Source organism: Petromyzon marinus, chromosome 12 (genome assembly GCF_048934315.1).
Source record: "Petromyzon marinus isolate PM22_M1 ecotype Great Lakes invasive population chromosome 12, UKy_Petmar_22M1.pri1.0, whole genome shotgun sequence".
Taxonomy (NCBI): domain Eukaryota; kingdom Metazoa; phylum Chordata; class Hyperoartia; order Petromyzontiformes; family Petromyzontidae; genus Petromyzon; species Petromyzon marinus.
In genome coordinates, this window is record NC_133678.1 from 15,681,234 (window position 1) to 15,701,059 (window position 19,826).

Below are 19,826 nucleotides of genomic sequence, written 5' to 3' on the forward strand. Positions count from 1 at the left end.
CACCGCCACGGGGTAGCGGGTGAAGTATTCCACCGCTACGAGGATATAGCGGTTGCCCCGGTGGGATCATGGGAACGGCCCCTGGAGATCGATGCCGACCAGCTGGTTCGTCCGACTGACGCGGAACGGCCTTAGGGGTACCTGGTATCGTGCTGGTTTCGGTCCGCACTGCTGACAAGTGCGGCAACCCTGTACCCAGGCGGCCACATCTTGATGCAGAGTCTCCCGAGTGCGCCGTTCCCCGTCATGGCCCCCGAGCGGGTGGTCGTGTACCAGCCGTAGCAGCTGGGGTCGCACCTGGGCGGGAACACAGATGCACCCCGGCTGGCCGGCCTCGGTTAACTCCCGTACCACCCCGTTCTGCACACACAACCGGGCATACAAACTGCTCCAGGGCCCTGGTAGGGTGCTTTTCTCCTCCCGCAGGGCCGCTTCCACCGCCGCCAGATCCGGATCCCGCTGCTGGGTCTGCCTCAGCTGCTCGTCGTTCAGGCCCGGGAAGGCGCAGCCGACGTCCTCCTGGATCCGTCCGATTGGGGCGGGGTGGTCCGCTGGGTCCCGAGTCGTGGGCCCTGCGCTTGCCGGGCGGTCAACTGGGTCCGCGCCTCCACCTGTGGGGGTCTCTGTGGCGCATACCGCACTCTCTCTCGCCGGGGGGGGGTTAGGTTCAGCGGGTTCCCGGGGGTCCGTTGCCTGTCGGCAACGTCCCCCCGTGAAGCACGGGCAGGCCTCCTCCGCCCTCGTCTCGGCACACACCGCGGGTCGCCGTGATAAGGCGTCCGCGTTTGCATGCGTCCGTCCCGCCCGGTATTCGATTTGCAGGTTGTACTCCTGCAGCTGCGCCAGCCATCGGGCCATCTGCCCCCGCGGTTCCTTGAAGGTGAGGAGGAACTGCAGAGCATAATGGTCCGTGCGCACCCGACATTCCCTGCCGTACAAATACGGCCGAAACTGTTTACACGCGAAGATCACAGCGTACAATTCCTGACGGGTCACACAGTAGTTCAGCTCGGCCCCGCTCAGGGTCCAGCTGGCGTATGCAATAACCCGTTCCATCCCTTCCTGCACCTGCGACAACACCGCACCCAGCCCAGGGTGGGGGTGTGGGTGAGGTGGTCTTTGAGGGTGGTGAAAGCCATCTGGCAGGCCTCCGTCCACTGATAGGGGTTCTTGGGGGAAGTGAGTTCGGGTGAGGGGGCGTGCAATCTCGCTGAATCCCTTTACAAATCGACGATAATAGGTGGCGAGCCCCAAAAATGATCTTATCTCCGTCAGGTTCCTTGGCTGTGGCCAATCCACTACGGCGCGTACCTTGTCCAGATCGGTGCGCACCCCTGCCTCGCTGACGCGATGTCCAAGGTACCCCACCTTGCGCTGTGCGATGTAACACTTACGCGGCTTGAGCTTGAGATGAGCCGCTCGCAGTCGCTGGAACACCTCCCGTAACCTGGACCAGTGCTCAGACAGAGATCTACTGAACACGATCACATCATCCAGGTAAATCAGGCATTGCTCCCACTGCAAGCCCCGCATCACCAACTCCATCAGCCGCTGGAACGTCGCGGGCGCGTTGGTGAGCCCGAACGGGAGTACTCGAAACTCGAATAGTCCCATCGGGGTGGTGAATGCGGTTTTTGGCCGATCCTCCTCCATCATCTCCACCTGCCAGTACCCGGACGCGAGATCGAGGGTGGAAAAATACCGCGCTCCAGCGAGGCTGTCAAAGGTGTCGTCGATGCGCGGTATGGGAAAGGCGTCGCCGAGGGTGACTGCGTTTAGTTTGCGGTAATCGACGCAAAACCGGGTTGACCCGTCCTTTTTCGTTACTAGTAACACCGGGGCAGACCAGGGGCTCGCCGAGAGCTGAATTATGTTATCGTGGAGCATGTCCCTGACCGCCTCTTTGATCTGGGCGTGTTCGGGTGCGCCCACGCGGTACGCGGGGAGTTTTATGGGTCGGGCGGCCCCGGTGTCGATTTGGTGCTTAACGAGATCTGTGCGACCCACGTCCGAATCGTGTTCGCTGAACACGTCGGCGTACTCCCGCAGTAACCCGCGTAGCTGATCGGCCTCTCCCTTGGGTAAATCTGCCCAAGGTACGTGTACCGCGTCAAGAAGGGGGACGACCTCGGCGTGGGGAGTCGGGCCGACTCGCCAGGCCAGGTCCTGGTGGTCCTCGGGGTGACCGGGGTCCTCCGCCCAGAGTGCGAATACCGAGTCGCTGGAGTGGCGCGCGTGTAGGGGGTGCACGGTGGCTACTGTGGTGCGCCGTCGTAGTATTGCTGGGGTGCCGTGGGGGTTAAACACACGCATAAACAATCGGCCCCCATCGGCGTTTACCAACGTGGCTGACCCCACAACCCCGTATCGTTTTGCCAACTCCGGGTGAGGAGTTAGCATTACCTCCCCCGATGGTCGGTGCGCGGGGTCGGTGGAGGGTGTCGCCACAGGCACCAGCATCTCGGCGAGCGGCCCGATGGTGATGGCCGTCGTCAGGGTAGCGGCCACGGGTGTGAAGCGGGGGTGATTCGGCTCCCGTCCCAGGAATGGAATCCGTTCCCCGCTGCCTTCCACGGTGGCGCACCGCTGTCGGGGCTGCACGTTGAGCCCCAGCTTTTCCAGGAGGTCGGTACCTGCGATACACTCGTGGCACAGCACACTCGAGACGTAGAACTCCTGGGTGCACACCTGGTGGCCTATGCGGACCTCCAGGGTGGCCCTCCCCAGGAGCCCCATTCCGGCTCCGCTCGCCGTGTGCAGTGCGTGGTCCGGGGCCTGCAGGTGGCTCACGTCGACCCCGACCGCGCTGCAGTGCACCGCGCTCAAAAGCGAGGCCACCGCCCCCGTATCCAGCAGGATCCGGGTACGCATTCCGTTAACCTGCCCTTTTACCAGCGACGTGGCCCCCGTGATTCCTGCCACCAGCTCCCGTAGCCAGTCGCCAGGAGTCACCGCGTCCACGGGCATTGTCGCTGGAACCTGTGTGAAGATCACTCGCTCGCCATTATTCCCATTGTCGTGGATATGTGTCGGGACCGCGTCGATTGCACCCCTAGGTGGTCCATTCTCTAGGGGGCGTTGGCGTTTAACCCTTCGGTATATCTAGCACGGGCGATCTGTGGGCAGTCTCTAACGAGATGCCCCTGACGGCCGCACATATAACACGCCCGGGGGGGGGTGGCGGCTCCGTAGTGGGCACCCTGCCCGCTCCCTCTCCCCCCAGTGCGCCGCTGCCCAGACTCTGCTTCTAGTCGGGCTACCCTCCCAGCTAGCCCCCCCACCGTGGAGCGCATCTCCCCCATCTCGGACTGGATGGTCCCGACGGAGGACTGCAGCTTGGTCATACTTCGGTCCATTTTGTCCTCCATCCCCCCGATGCTGGTCTGTATCCCGGCTACCCATCCGGGTACTGCCTCCCGGGGTCTCGGGGGCTCCCTTGCCTGTCCCCTTGTCACGATGGCGAGCTCCTCTTCCTCCTCGCCGGAGATTAAGCTCGCCACGGCGCACTCCCGTCCCCACCCTCGGGGCTGCGTGCGCTCACCGGAGAGCTTCTCACATTTACGCGCGCGCTCGACAAGGGTGTCGAAGGGGAGGCGCGCCCCGTCTACATTTGTTGCCACCACGGGGTAAGCATCAAATATCGCTGTACCTTCCCGGTGGCGAGGTCATCAATTATTTTCGCCTCATACTCCAGGTGCGCGATCCGGGTTAGTGCGCGCACATCCTCGGCATAATCTCGCAAATCCTCACCGGGTTGGCGGCGGCGCGCCTCTAAGGCCGCCTGCGCCTCCTCCTCATCATGCGTGCCGAAGCGTAGTTCAAGCCGGCGCATTAATTCCCCCCACTGGGTTTGTGCGCTTGCGGGCAAAGCCTCTACAAAGTCGGCTGCCCGCACATCCAAGTGCATCTCCAGCTGCTGCAACGCCTCCGCGTCCGTCCAGCCATTAAATTCTTCGCACCTCTGATGCTGCGGGCAAACGATTTCCATGACGGAATCCCCTTGCCCGTGAACGTGCATTTTATCTTAGCCTGGGGTGGGGCGCCTCTCTCCCTTGGGGGTGCGGGGGATCGTACCACCTCTGACACCATTATGTTGGGGTCGTCGGCCCCCGGGATCTCTCCTGCCTGCGACCCTGTCCACGAAGTACCGACGCCCCCAGACTCTCCACTAGTGTGGGAGCTGCCGCCGCTGCACTCCTCACCGGGCGGGGAAAGGTCGCCGCGCTCCTGTTCCGGCCCCTGTGCTGTCCCCCCCCGAGTCCGGGTTTCCTGCCGGTGAGGCATCACCCTCGACCGCCCTGGGACCCGCTAGCGCTTCGCCGGCACCCGAACGCGACGCTCCCCGCCCGCGCAGTCCCACGCACCAATCACACGCGGGTAACAGGGGGTTAGAGGTCGGAGGGTAAGCGACGTCGTTCGTACCCACTCCGGCGATTGGGGGGATTGGATTAAATGGGTTTAAAGGACTATGCGATGGGCATGCGTGCGAGATGGGTATCCGCTCGCAACGTGGGAGTCCGCAGCCGATGGTTTGTAGCGCACACACCACACGCGGCGCCGCTCCACACATGCGGCGACCACCGCGAACAGCAAACGCACCCACGCTTCCACTCTCTTTCCAAACCCTCGCAAAAACCACACCAGTCCGTTATTTAATCGCCGACGATTTATTCCACCGGGTCGGCGAGCCCTTATTTAACCGAGTCAGTCGGGATCAGCGGGGCAGGACCAATCTATCTCTCGATAGTCGGCACTATACTCTACCTGTCCTTCTCCCCTTAACCCTCTCAGGTTTTCTTTTTAAGCCCCAACTCCCTCTTTCTCTCCCTCTCTTACTCACGGTTCGTCGTCACTGTCGGCTGGTCCTCACGGCGCGTCGATACGTCCCACGGACGTTCGCGCGGCTGGACTCGGGAGTTGACGGGCCTGGGGTTGACTCGAGTAGCCAGAGACCTTTTTCCCTTCGCCCTGACCCGCTTTATTCTTTCTACATCAAAGGGGCTAACTGGTGCCGACTCGCGGGCCAATCAGCTCGCTGGGATCACCCGCCAATCGGTAGGCCCATCTGTATCCCAGCATCCCCCGGGCCGTTGCTTTCAGCGACGTCCGCATCTAAATTTACCTGCTCAGCGGCCATCCAACCAGAGGGCGACCCTGCTTTCCCGCCGCTCGTGGCTCCGCCCTCCCCCCTACCTGCCCTGCCGACCCGTGTGCATGAGGTGCGTACTAACCGCGGTGGCGGGGCAGCCCCGCCGTGAACATGTCATTTCTACTCAAGTCACGGCGCCACGGTGTGTGTTAGCGTCGGAGGAGACCGTCCAATTCCCTGGCCGCAGGAAACCGTGAAGATTATCCCTTTACGAGGGCTTCTGGGTGAAAACCTGTCGGCCAGGGTGTCTCCCCACGCGCTCTAATGGTGGGGGGAGTGCGTGCGTGTGTATTTCGGTGGGGGGGGGGGGTGGGGGGGTGGTGAGGTGGAGCAATGTCGGCCTCGCCGCTCGGGGGCGGCGAGATCGCAGGTGGGCCACCCGCCGATCGGCTCCGTGGCGGCGGCATCACAAGTGGGTAGACCAAGTACTCAACACGGCTGATGGAATCAACGAGTGATTCCAAGGGAACGGTAATTAACGAGTAATGAGAGAACCTACATGTGAGAGGGAGCTACATTCTATCCCATACAAATGGATAGTACAGGTATTCGTCCACAATTTGTGCTCAGCCGGCTTCTCCTGGCAAGCCAGAGTATGGCTGCCTCCTCGACGCTCACACATCGCAGGGGGTTTCACGACATTGCTGTGATCCACTAACACTCGCTGCTGCCTCCACAGCGCTGAACTGCAACAGTCACGTGGCCAACACCGCTATTGCTTAGCATAGGCTGGGCATATTCCACATGGCGTGAGAGGACTATTTGTAAATTTTGATTTAAAGCTTTCGTGACTGCAGTAATTCATATTCTTAGCTCTTTCGGTAAAGTCACGTTGAAGGGAAACAATTAAGTAATAAAATATATATAAAACAATAAAAATTATCACGACGTTTCGACCATAACACAAACGGTCGTCATCAGGTGTGTCGGTTCGCATTAATTAATTTATATTTTACGGTGTATTTATTTATTTTAAAAAAACGTCAGCGCCACGCGCAGCGATTTGGCAGTTTATTTAGAAGGACTAGGTCATCTATGTTCTGAAAAGGTGGAGGGGGGAGACGAAAAATTAATGTATGCTGTCTGAAAGCCACTGTAAGCGTTAACAATCAATTAAGACCTGAAATGGTTAATCAAATCTTTCCAATGATTGCTAAGCCAGAATCCATCTTCTCGGTTGAAATTGTCTCTGTGCTTGTATATGTGGATAGCCTCATGAACGAATCTCTCCTGGTAGCCAGATGGCTTACAAAGAACCTCTGTCTTGGAAAAGTCAATGTCATGTGAGCCTACTGAATTATAACAATGATCTGCCACGGCCGAGGTGTTGGTCCTACCGTGTTTAAGGTCTGCTTTGTGTTCACGAATGCGGTCTGAGACATGGCGTTTGGTTTCTCCAATGTAACTACTACCACAGAGGCAACTTAGTTTGTAGACACCAGGGTACTGTATGTCCGGAATCACATATTTTACAGACGGAACCAGATCACGGATTTTATGTAATGTGTGTGTAATGTGCAGATCATTGTTATAATTCAGTAGGCTCACATGACATTGACTTTTCCAAGAGAGAGGTTCTTTGTAAGCCATCTGGCTACCATGAGAGATTCGTTCATGAGGCTATCCACATATACAAGCACAGAGACAATTTCAACCGAGAAGATGGATTCTGGCTTAGCAATCATTGGAAAGATTTGATTAACCATTTCAGGTCTTAATTGATTGTTCACGCTTACAGTGGCTTTCAGACAGCATACATTAATTTTTCGTCTCCCCCCTCCTCTTTTCAGAACATAGATGGACTAGTCCTTCTAAATAAACTGCCAAATCGCTGCGCGTGGCGCTGACGTTTTTTTTAAAATAAATAAATACACCGTTAAAATAAATAAATTAATGCGGACCGACACACCTGATGACGACCGTTTGTGTTATGGTCGAAACGTCGTGATAATTTTTATTGTTTTATATATATTATTATTTTATTGTTTCCCTTCAACGTGACTTTACCGAAAGAGCTAAGAATATGAATAGGACTATTTGTCTTCTCGCTTTCGGCCTTTAGAAGCGCCAGGCTTGATATGATATGATCGCGTTATTATTTGCCCTAATGCACGAATGCGTGATTATCTCGAAAGAATTAGTTATTGGCTGGAATGAGCGGGTGAGTTCCTGACATGAATGCTCATTTGGCTGGAACAAATGAGTTTTTGACACAAGTTAATAAACTAAACTATATTTGATTTAAAGCTTTCGTGACTGCAGGGATTAATATTCTTGGTTCTTTCGGTAAAGTCACGTAGAAGGGAAACAATAAAATAATAAAAATATATTATATAAACTAAACTATGTTTTACTTTACCAGGTAAGGTTCACGAAGCTAAGCAGCTCATTTTTTCAGAAGCGACCTGGCTCCACGTAATGATAGCTCAACGAAGTGACTTATCGTGTGGTGGGAATTTATAGCAGCCAAATACTCTCAACGACTGTTTCTAACTGTGGGAGGGGAAAACCGGAGCACCCCGAGAAAAATCCACGCGACCACGGTGAGAACACGCAAACTCCAAATATAAGGACTCCTCAATATACGAACATTCGATTTACGAACTTTCAGAGATACGAACAAATTTGGTCCGTATTTCCGGCTGCGTGTTCGGACCGAGAGTTGCGCAATCGATGGCGGTGGTGGCATCTAAATCTGCAGAATGTGTTGAACCAGTGGCAAATTTCATCTACATAATACAAAGAACCAGTGGCATCTACATCTACTGGAGGTTATACAACTTTTAAAGCCATTCCCCGTGTTTATTGTTCGTGCCGTACAACACGTTTGGAATCGACAGGAGTTAAGTTGGACTTACGAACAAATCGACTTACGAACAGACCTCTGGAACCTAACTCGTTCGTAAATAGAGGAGTCCCTTTCCACAGGCGTAATGGTCGGGGTCAAACCCGCGATCTTGTGTATACGGGGCGAGGTAGTTCACATCTCTCCACCGTGGTGTTAATGCGTTCCCGATGTGAATGAATGCGTGAATAAACGAAGTGCACAGTTCCTTGACATCGTGAAAAAGTAATTGACACGATGGAATCGAATAATTAACGAGTCACGTGACAGGGCACGCAGGCCCCGCCCACCGCTCTGAGCCCCCCCTCCCGCTCTCAGGTCCCGCCCCTCCACTCTCGCGCATGCGCGGTCGCGGCGGACGCGGGGCTCGAAGCTTTGAGAGGCAAGGGGGATTGAGAGGCCCCCCCCCGCGTGAGAGGCGAGGGGAGACCCCGGTGAGACCCCCTGCATGAGAGGAGACCCCGGCAAGGGGACCCCCCCCCCCGCGTGAGAGGCGAGGGGAGACCCTGGTGAGGGAAGACCCCGCGCCGAGCGGTGAGTACATCCACAGCGTGGCTGTGCGGTGGTGGTGGTGAGGAAGCGCGCTTGTGTGTGGGTGAGTGGTTGTATTGTGGGTGAGTGGTTGTATTGTGGGTGAGTGGTTGTATTGTGAGTGAGTGGTTGTATTGTGGGTGTGTGGTTGTATTGTGGGTGAGTGGTTGTATTGTGGGTGAGTGGTTGTATTGTGGGTGAGTGATTGTATTGTGGGTGTGTGGTTGTATTGTGAGTGAGTGGTTGTATTGTGGGTGTGTGGTTGTATTGTGAGTGAGTGGTTGTATTGTGGGTGAGTGGTTGTATTGTGGATGAGTGGTTGTATTGTGGGTGAGTGGTTGTATTGTGAGTGAGTGGTTGTATTGTGGGTGAGTGGTTGTATTGTGGGTGTGTGGTTGTATTGTGAGTGAGTGGTTGTATTGTAGGTGAGTGGTTATATTGTGGGTGAGTGGTTGTATTGTGGGTGAGTGGTTGTATTGTGAGTGAGTGGTTGTATTGTGGGTGTGTGGTTGTATTGTGAGTGAGTGGTTATATTGTGGGTGAGTGGTTGTATTGTGGGTGAGTGGTTGTATTGTGGGTGTGTGGTTGTATTGTGGGTGAGTGGTTGTATTGTGGGTGAGTGGTTGTATTGTGAGTGAGTGGTTGTATTGTGAGTGAGTGGTTGTATTGTGGGTGAGTGGTTATATTGTGGGTGAGTGGTTGTATTGTAGGTGAGTGGTTGTATTGTGAGTGGTTGTATTGTGGGTGTGTGGTTGTATTGTGGGTGAGTGGTTGTATTGTGGGTGAGTGGTTGTATTGTGGGTGAGTGGTTGTATTGTGAGTGAGTGGTTGTATTGTGAGTGAGTTGTTGTATTGTGGGTGAGTGGTTGTATTGTGGGTGAGTGGTTGTATTGTGGGTGAGTGGTTGTATTGTGAGTGGTTGTATTGTGGGTGAGTGGTTGTATTGTGAGTGAGTGGTTGTATTGTGGGTGAGTGGTTATATTGTGGGTGTGTGGTTGTATTGTGGGTGAGTGGTTGTATTGTGAGTGGTTATATTGTGGGTGAGTGGTTGTATTGTGAGTGAGTGGTTGTATTGTGGGTGACTGGTTATATTGTGGGTGTGTGGTTGTATTGTGGGTGAGTGGTTGTATTGTGAGTGGTTGTATTGTGGGTGAGTAGTTGTATTGTGAGTGAGTGGTTGTATTGTGGGTGAGTGGTTATATTGTGGGTGTGTGGTTGTATTGTGGGTGAGTGGTCGTATTGTGGGTGAGTGGTTGTATTGTAAGTGAGTGGTTGTATTGTGAGTGAGTGGTTGTATTGTGAGTGAGTGGTTGTATTGTGAGTGAGTGTTTGTATTGTGAGTGAGTGGTTGTATTGTGAGTGAGTGGTTGTATTGTGAGTGATTGTATTGTGAGTGAGTGGTTGTATTGTGGTTGCAGTATGGAGGGGGCTCGTGGAGGACTTTGCTACTGGGCAGTTGGAGGCAACAACGGAACGCAGAGGAGCGACGCTCACAACAACGAGCGGTCCGCCGGGCGGATAAAATTGAGCAAGTTGACAAAGTAGTGGGGTCCAGCTAGTGTGCATCTACCGGTCATCTCAGTCATCCAACCCAATGCACCTGCTGGGTCAGTCCCGAGACCTTCCTGTAAGCAGTGAGCCTTCGACACTTGGCGTGGCCTAGAAGTGCACCTGGCCTGGCACAGGCACCGTGGTGACATCACCGTTACTTAGTGGCGAATGGCGGGTGTTGGTATTGTAGTGTGCGTGTGTGGTTGTAGGTAAGTGGTTGTGTGTGTGCGTGTGTACTGTGGTGTGGGGTGTATTGCTGTGTGTCGTGTGTTGTGTGCTTGTCGTGTGGTGTGTGTCTGGTTGTAGGGTAGTGGTTGTGTGTGTGTGGTGAGTGTGGTTGTAGTGTGGTGTGTGTCTGGTTGTAGGGTAGTGGTTGTCGTGTGGTGTGTGTCTGGTTGTAGGGTAGTGGTTGTGAGTGTGGTTGTAGTGTGGTGTGTGTATGGTTGTAGGGTCGTGATTATAGTGTGTTTGTGTCTGGTTGTAGGGTAGTGGTTGTGTGTGTGTATGTACTGTGGTGTGACGTGTATTGCTGTGTGTCGTGTGGTTATGTGTGTTGTGTGGTTGTAGTGTGGTGTGTCTCTGGTTGTAGGGTAGTGGTTGTGTGCGGTGTGTCTCTGGTTGTAGGGTAGGGATTGTAGTGTGTTTGTGTCTGGTTGTAGGGTAGTGGTTGTGTGTGTGTGTGTACTGTGGTGTGACCTGTATTGCTGTGTGTGTGGTTGTGTGCGGCTGTCCAGGGGATCGTTGTGTGGTGTGTGTGATACCTTCTGTGTGTGTGTGTGATTATCCGTGGTGTGGTCAATGTCTCTCTGGTACAGCAGGTACAATGGGAGGCTGATAGAGCCTCCCAAGCGATGGCTCCTTACTGCTCAACCGTGTTATGGATGCTGATGATGTGGTAATTGCTGCTCGTTGTGAAGAATTGGAGGCTCTGCTGCTGAACCTGGAGCTGGGTGCCTGACCATCAGCCCCACCACAAATGGGCACCTGCCGGGATATTTTACGTCATCAAATACTTAAACACCTCAACTCCCCGTGAGTGATGGATTGGTGTTGAGAGAGTGGAGTAGTTTCCATACCTGACCAACTCTGGTTTGGCAGCAGTCTCCCAAATCAGTCGAGCGGCGTTTTCTGTTTGTCAGCTGCGTAACGCTATGTGGAAGCTACCCGGCATGTCACTACAATACGAAGCCGCGGGTCTTCTCGGCCAAAGTTGATGCCCTCCCTCTACGCTTGGGAAACGTGGACCCCCCCCCCCCTCTGAAGGAACATTTGCTCCGTTTTGAAACATTCAGAATGGCCTGCCCAATGATCCCTTCTGGGCTTAATTAGGCTGGAATGTGTGAAGAGCTCGGATATCCTTAAAAGTTCTGGACACAGTCCCATCGGTGAGCTCCTCCAGCAAGCGAGGCTGCGTTGGCAGGGTCACGTAGCCCACATGCCCAGCCACCGCATGCCAATGCAGCTTCTGTTTGGCGTGATAGAGGGGGCTGAATTGGCGCGGCACGGGCTATGATGCGGTACCGGAGGATGTGGAGCTGATTGGACTTGCCGATGACTGGTACCAGGGGTGTCAAGATCGGCCTCTATAAAGGAGGCTCGTGAAGGACGCTGCTACTTGGGCAGTTGGAGGCAGTCGCCCTCCAACAACAGAGGAGCGATGCTCGCAACGAGTGGAGCGCCAGGCACTGCGAGTTGGCACGGGGGGGGGGTGGGGGGCACAGGTTGTGCATCTGTCAGTCATCTCAGTCAACCCCCGAAACACGTGGGGTCTATCTCGTGACCTGCCATCGAGCCTTTGACGCTTCGCGCAGGCTCAAGGGTACACCTAGCCTGGCACAAGCACCGTGATGACATCACCGCGACATTGCTAAGCGGGGGCGAGACGTGCGGTCTATTCCGCATTGTGGGCTCCAGCTTGGTCTTTCTGGCCGGTGGTGAGTGGCTGGAGAAGCGCACACAGCGAGCTCCATGCGCGCTGGACGGGACAGGTAATTGGCCTGGCGGACGAGACGGCGCGAGAAAATCCGGCCAGACACGTTTTACCCGCTTCTACTGCTGCTGTTACTGCTGCTGTTACTGCAGCTGTAGCAGCAGCTGTTGCAGCAGCTGTTGCAGCAGCTGTAGCAGCAGCTGTTGCAGCAGCTGTTGCAGCAGCTGTAGCAGTAGCGGTAGCTATGGCAGCTGCAGTAACCGTAGGGGCAGCTGTAGCAGCAGCTGTAACTGTAGCAGCAGCAGCATCTGTAGCACCCGCAGAATCCGTAGCACCCGCAGAATCCGTAGCAGCAGCAGAATCTGTAGCAGCAGCAGAATCTGTAACAGCAACAGCATCTGTAACAGCAGCAACAGCTGTATCAGCAACAGCTGTAGCAGCAGCTGTTGTGGTTCTTGGCCAAGGTGAGCGCAGGGCCTCGGCACGGGAGCATCCTCGCGAGTGAGAGCCCCCCAGTGGGAAAGCGTGCGGAACCTTGAACCGGCATCCAATCGTTTATAAGAAAAAAATTGGGTCAAATACAAAGTGGTAAAAAATATATATGGGTTGTCAAGTGGGGATCGGCATTGCGGTGAAAGTTTTTTAAAACTGTAGCACAATGAATTTGATATGTAACAATATTTGTTTACATATCCCATTGGCCACACAGCGTTCTTTCTGTGAGTGCACATATCTACAGCAGGCATTGGTTATAACAAAACTGTGGGCCAGTTTCGGCACTTAGTGTCTCATCAGCAGAGTTTGGCAAGGCGGGCTGCTGAAATCGGTAGCATTGGCAAAGCTTGGCCATCGAGTTCATCGCGGTGCAGACGTGGAGGAGAAGAGTTGTCGGAAGCGGGAACTCAGGGCAACGGCTGCGTCGCCTGTGCCATGGCGACCCGGCAGCCCGTTCCCTCGGTTGTTGTTCAACTTATTTCACACCGTACATAGCCAACCATAGTTGTGAGTGCACGCACAGAGAGGTATTCATGGCATTTACGCCGCGCTCGGTTTGGTGCTGCCAAGCAAACGGAAATTCTCAGCTCTTGATGTTCGTCCCGTTGATCGTGGGCGGAATCCAACGAGAAAATAACTCGCGGTCGCCAACACTGCATTGCTCCGCAGTTTAAAGGACTGGTTTGTAATTAAGACGGTTCTTAAACGATGTGGGACTTATACCGGTGTGCTGGGCCCGTTCATGTCCCAAGAGTCTCTTGACTCTTTTTTACGAGAGAGTCCTGCGCTTTGGTGTTTGTCCTGTTTGTTTGAGTGAATTGATGCGGGGCGGTGTTGCTGTGAGTGGACACAGAAGGATGAGTCCAGCTCCTGTTTGACCGTCTCCTGGTGCCTCGCCTCCCACTGGGTTTGGAGTCTCACGGCCAGAGTGTAATTTCCAGCCGGCTCTTTCCAGAAAGTATTTCCACACCCGGCACACCACATCCTGTAAACTTCGCGATTTGGCTGTGCCTAGACGGTGCAAGTTAATTGCGATCTCGCGGTCGACCAGCGACCCGTAAAATATTAAATGAGAAATCCAGGGTTGTTTAAGAGCACGGTGATCTGTGCGTGATCCACCAACCCAGCCTCTTAAGACACTAGGATTACAAGCATGTGTGTGCCGTCACACCGCTGCCCTCATCCAGCAGCAGATCGACACGATGTACATTTCCAGTTGGAACACGGCAATGCAACGTTTTACCCGCTCGGGAAGAAAGCCACGCCGGTTAATGTGAGGAGGGCGATACTTGGGTTGTAAGCTAAGTCTATTGACTCTGCGTCTCCAGGGAGACCAGGGAGCCTGAACCACCACGAGGTTATCACGATGGAAACCTTGCCGGCACCTCGTCGCCCGTAGGTGGGTTCCTTGCTCACGCTGTGCCTCCTCATGACACGAGCGCGCGTGGAGAGAAAATGGTGCTCTTGAGTCTTTGTTCAGTTTTTCTCCACGAGCGCTGCCGGTGGAGAGGTCGGCCGCGCCATGCGCACGCGTTCCACCGGTGGTCGTCCTATAGGTAGGCTCGCTCCCGCCACGGGAACTTGGAAATTTAACCGCTGGGTTAGGGCTGTGAACGAGAGAGGAGCGCCAACTCCTCGGCGCTCGTTTGAGCCCGCCGGAGACCGCGAGAGTCGATTTTAACGTTTGGTTATAAAAAAAGCCCGACGTGCTTCAGGGCCCCCGTGCCGCGCGTGCTGCTGCCGCTGATGCCACGGATCGTTCAGTGACTTTGATGAATCCTCTGTGGCGCATTAACCGCGGCACGTAATTAATGCCGATAAACAGACGCGCCTGGACTTGCGCTGCTCGTTAAATGCCGTAGAGCAAACGAGCTGGCGGATGCTTGGCGCGGCCGTGAAAGGGCAAGGGCTCTTCGTGGCGCCCTGTAATGCGTGCGCGCACCACTCACAGACGCGGTTCAGTTTCCGCGTGACCTTGGCAGCGTCACCCCCCCCGAGTGGCGTGGTCATCGTCTTCACGTCGCAAACACCCGCACCAACAGCGCGGTGAGAGGAACGATCAGGGGAATGGTGAAGGGGGTGGTGAGGAGGGTGGCGAGGGAGTGGGTGGTTAGATGTTAACTACCTCGCCTGGTATGCAGAAGGTCGTGGGTTTGATGCTGAACCTGACGTCTGTGGTATTTTTGGAGTTTGCGTGCTATCCCCTTGGTCGCGTGGATTTTTCTCCGGTTCCTCCGGTTTTATTTTCCACATTTAGAATCAACATCACGCGTTTGGAGTATTTTGGTGCTATACATTTCCACGCGATAACTCACTTTTTTGAGCTATCATTTGTGGCCAGCTCACTTCTGAAAAATAGCTATCTCGCTCAGTGGGCCTTTCATGGTAAAATAAAAAATATATTTTAGTTTAGAGGAGGGTGGTGAGAGGGACGGTGAGGAGAGCGGTGAGGGGGTCGGTGAGGGTGACGTTGAGCAGTGTGGGGCACGGTGTCGGGAGTGATGGATGGACCCTGACTGATGCTCACGATGAGGCTACTGCTGTTGTTGACTTGGCCGCACGCTACCGTCCCCGGTGCTCCTGTCCGTGTCGTGTCCGGCGCCGTGCCGTTTTCGCGGCGCCCGCTGCTCTGTTGGCTCCCAGGGGGAAACCACGGATGTGAACGTCTCCAGAACTGGACGTACCTCCCGTGGATATCCCTTGATGCACGAGAGCAGTAATAATTATCGCTAATGATAAACACAATGCTAAATAATCGTTGGCGCGCCTTGTGGGAGAATGTTAGTAACAAAATAAATAAGCCGAGAATCCTCTGCCTTCCCGTGTCTGTCTCTCAAAATACAATTCTCAGAGTAGTATTTTTTTACATCCCTGCGGTAACACGGCATTCCAGGAGTGGTATTTCTTTTTAAAGCAAGTCTAACTCTGCTGATGAGGCACCGCATGTTGAAACGGGTCCACAGTCTGCTTGAGTTGAACCCAGTGCTGCTGATAAGATGTACGTTAGTATGATCAAACAACCCATATCTGTGACCAACACGGCTTCGGGGAGGCTGTCTTCCAGCAGTTTAATTGGCAAAAGGGCTGTTGATTATTATTGTTAATTAATTATTGTGCAAACAGAGCGGATAGCTCAAGTGCTGAGAGAGGCCAGATGATGGGAGATGGAAAGCAAAGCTTGGCTCAAGGCGAGAACAAAGGCACGGCTCCGAGAAGGAGCAGGGCGAGAATGAGAGGAGCGAGATCGCAGGCGAAGGAGGAGGCAGATCCATTGAAAGCAGAAACAATGAGGGCAGGAATCGAATGAATGAAGCGATTGCCAGAGACAAAGAAATCCGAGCAAAAGTCGGTGAGCAAGACAGAGTGCAAAACGCCCATTTCACGAGAGAGACAAAAAGGAGAGGATGAGACCGGAGGGCAGATATAAGCATGGGTCACGTGCCAGAGCTCCGCTGATATCGCAACATTAACGACGTCCACCGAGGAGCTTTGAAATCGATTCACCTGCCGGCGCAAGGTAAATTCTTCCATCGTGGGATCGCGCGAGGTGGTGGTGGTGGTGGTGGATTGGGAGCTGTGATTGGGTACCATGTGGGGTAGGTTGAGCTATTGAGCTCCGTGGCCTGTGGAGCAGTCGGTGCGACTGCGCTGGGGCCCACAGCTCTGAGGAGCCATGGGGCCCAGCTACGACAAGGGAGGGCAGATTCCACAGTGGACCCCATTTCATTCCTTGCCTTGGGGCCCTTGCCAAGCATGCTGCTGTGGGTCTGTGCTCTAGAGGGAGGGTGAATCGGAGGCCGTAGGTCTGTGCTGCAGAGTGAGTGTGAATCGGAGGCCGTGGGTATGTGCTGTAGAGGGAGTCTTTGCACTTTGTGATCTCATGAAGTGCACAGAAATACAAACATTGTAATACATTTAACAAACATGCCATGTCGATTTTCGTCCTGTTAAGTGAAGGGCGGGTGGGGATGAATCGGTGGCCGAGTGCGCCATTTACCTGGGTTCGATCCCCGCTCACGGGTGACATGAGTGGCGAGCGATATTCTCCCTTGCTGATCCTTGACCTCGCCCCCCTGTTCTGCTGCATCAGCCTGCACAGACCGGCGCAGTGAAGTACGATCAACAACAGCTGGGAGGCGTGGGTGGAGGGGGGGAGGCCTTCGTCCAGCAGGGGGTTGGCATCGGTTGTTAATGCACGGGCAAATCCATCCATCAGGGCCCCGAATGCCCCACTCCTGCCGCGGTATAACAGGTTCAGACTTGAATCCATCACGTGCAATTGAGAGTCTGCATCAGCAACACGTTGCCACACGTTTACTGAACGCGGGGGAATCTCTTTCGTGGTACTCCGTGGACCAGTTCAAGGGCGCACGAACAAACCGGCTGGCGCAGCGGTAGAGGGCGAGGGGCTCGCAATCGGAGGATGCGAGCTCAGCCCATCATTCTTCCATCAGGTTAATTAAAAGTCAAGACGCAAGTCTGTGTGCTGCTGCTGCATCCACGCCTCACTGCCCGGGGAGCGTGCAGTCCTCCCGCTTGCTCCTACAGTGAGGGAAAACAGTATTTGATCTCCTGCTGATTTTGTACGTTTGCCCACTGATAAAGAAATGATCAGTCTATAATCTTAATGGTAGGTTTATTTGAACAGTGAGAGACAGAATAACAACAAAAATCCACAAAAACGCATGTCAAAAATGTTATAAATTGATTTGAATTTTAATGAGGGAAATAAGTATTTGACCCCTCTCAATCAGAAAGATGTCTGGCTCCCAGGTGTCTTTTATACAGGTAACGAGCTGAGATTAGGAGCACACTTAAAGGGAGTGCTCCTAATCTCAGCTTGTTACCTGTATAAAAGACACCTGTCCACAGAAGCAATCAATCAATCAGATTCCAAACTCTCCACCATGGCCAAGACCAAAGAGCTCTCCAAGGATGTCAGGGACAAGATTGTAGACCTACACAAGGCTGGAATGGGCTACAAGACCATTGCCAAGCAGCTTGGTGAGAAGGTGACAACAGTTGGTGCGATTATTCGCAAATGGAAGAAACACAAAAGAACTATCAATCTCCCTCGGCCTGGGGCTCCATGCAAGATCTCACCTCGTGGAGTTGCAATGATCATGAGAACGGTGAGGAGTCAGCCCAGAACTACACGGGAGGATCTTGTCAATGATCTCAAGGCAGCTGGGGCCATAGTCACCAAGAAAACAATTGGTAACACAGTACGCCATGAAGGACTGAAATCCTGCAGCGCCCGCAAGGTCCCCCTGCTCAAGAAAGCACATATACATGCCCGTCTGAAGTTTGCCAATGAACATCTGAATGATTCAGAGGACAACTGGGTGAAAATGGAGCTCTTTGGCATCAACTCAACTTGCCGTGTTTGGAGGAGGAGGAATGCTGCCTATGACCCCAAGAACACCATCCCCACCGTCAAACATGGAGGTGGAAACATGCTTTGGGGGTGTTTTTCTGCTAAGGGGACAGGACAACTTCACTGCATCAAAGGAACGATGGACGGGGCCATGTACCGTCAAATCTTGGGTGAGAACCTCCTTCCCTCAGCCAGGGCATTGAAAATGTGTCGTGGATGGGTATTCCAGCATGACAATAACCCAAAACACACGGCTAAGGCAACAAAGGAGTGGCTCAAGAAGAAGAAGCACATTATGGTCCTGGAGTGGCCTAGCCAGTCTCCAGACCTTAATCCCATAGATAATCTGTGGAGGGAGATGAAGGTTCAAGTTACCAAACGTCAGCCTCGAAACCTAAATGACTTGGAGAAGGTCTACAAAGAGGTGTGGAACAAAATCCCTCCTGAGATGTGTACAAACCTGGTGGCCAACTACAAGAAACGTCTGACCTCTGTGATTGCCAACAAAGGTTTTGCCACCAAGTACTAAGTCATGTTTTGCAGAGGGGTCAAATACTTATTTCCCTCATTAAAATTCAAATCAATTATAACATTTTTGACATGCGTTTTTCTGAATTTTGTTGTTATTCTGTCTCTCACTGTTCAAATAAAGCTACCATTAAAATTATAGACTGATCATTTCTTTGTCATTGGGCAAACGTAAAAAATCAGCAGGGGATCAAATTTTTTTTTCCCTCACTGTAAATCGAGCCTCCATGATGCTGATGTTGATGACGATGGTGATGATAACGGTGACGACGATGATGCTCAGTATGACAATGGAAATTACGATGTTGGTGATGATATTGATGATAATGACGACGATGGTGACGAAATTAATGGGGACTGTGATGATAATGGTGACGATGGTGTTGATGATGATGATGACGACGACGATGGTGGTGGTGATGACGATGACGGTGGCCTTAGCACTGAGCTGCAGCGCACAACCAGGAATGCCGCGGACGTTCCCCCCTTCCCCGACTTGTATTGAGGATGAAAACGGACGTGAGGAATCGGGGACAGGATTATCGCGGATGTCTCTCGGCACCTGAAAACAGCCGCAGATATCCGAGCGGGCGCCAGGCAGCCATGCCGCAAGACACGCCACGGCGTTGGCGCGGGGTCGGGTTCGGGTTTTTGGGCAGGCGCCACTCCCAGAGGAGTCCACAACTCGTCCTCCCCCTCGCCCCCTAAAAATAAGTGAATACCTCAGTGGGCTTATCCTGGTAGGATGGGGAGGGTTTAGTGTTGTATTTGTTTGGGTGATTTGTTTACCTTACTTGTACTTTGCACTCCTATCGTGTTTTTGTTCTGTTTGTTGTTGTAACGTTCTTACCCCGTACCCTTACTGGACATTTGTGTCAAAGAGCATGAGGGGCCGTCCATAAATAACGTCACGCACCTGGGCGGCGGGGGGGGGGGTCAGACATTTGTGACGATGTGTGACGAGGGGGGGGGGTTGAGAAATGTGACATCACATCAAAATGCACAACTTTAAATAGATACAGACAACACGTTCTACTAAATGAAATATACTTTTTAATAAATGTTTTCTCATACAACATCAGAGTGCAGCGCCACATTAAATACGCACTACAATGACAATAGTTTAAAGCGATTTGGAGCATGTTTTATTGTTTTTGGGGGGAGGTGGGGGCAGAGCTTTGTGACGTCATATTTGAGGGAGGGGTTTGACTTATTCTGACGCCGTGTGACGACGGGGGGGGAGATAAAAAATCGTACAAAATCGCGTGATGTCATTTATGGATGGCCCCTGATAGCTCATCGGATTCCTCCAGCATGACTAAATATTCTGATTCTGAATAAACGCTCAATTCCCGGCTGGGGTCGGGCTTGCGAAAAGCAAACAGGTTCTAGCTCGGTGCATTTTTCCACCACAAGGCCG

General features: G+C 53.4%; 1 protein-coding gene across 1 annotated transcript in view; it reads left to right on the plus strand.

The window, feature by feature from the left end:
• The first annotated feature begins 8,347 nt into the window (after nucleotides 1-8,347).
• The window catches only part of LOC116941489 (protein FAM110B-like), a 36,578-nt gene continuing 25,099 nt past the window's right edge, over nucleotides 8,348-19,826 (plus strand). The window contains exon 1 of the mRNA XM_032952604.2: nucleotides 8,348-8,528. The gene's annotated coding sequence lies outside the window, so the exon portion shown is untranslated. The remainder of the gene's footprint in view (nucleotides 8,529-19,826) is intronic.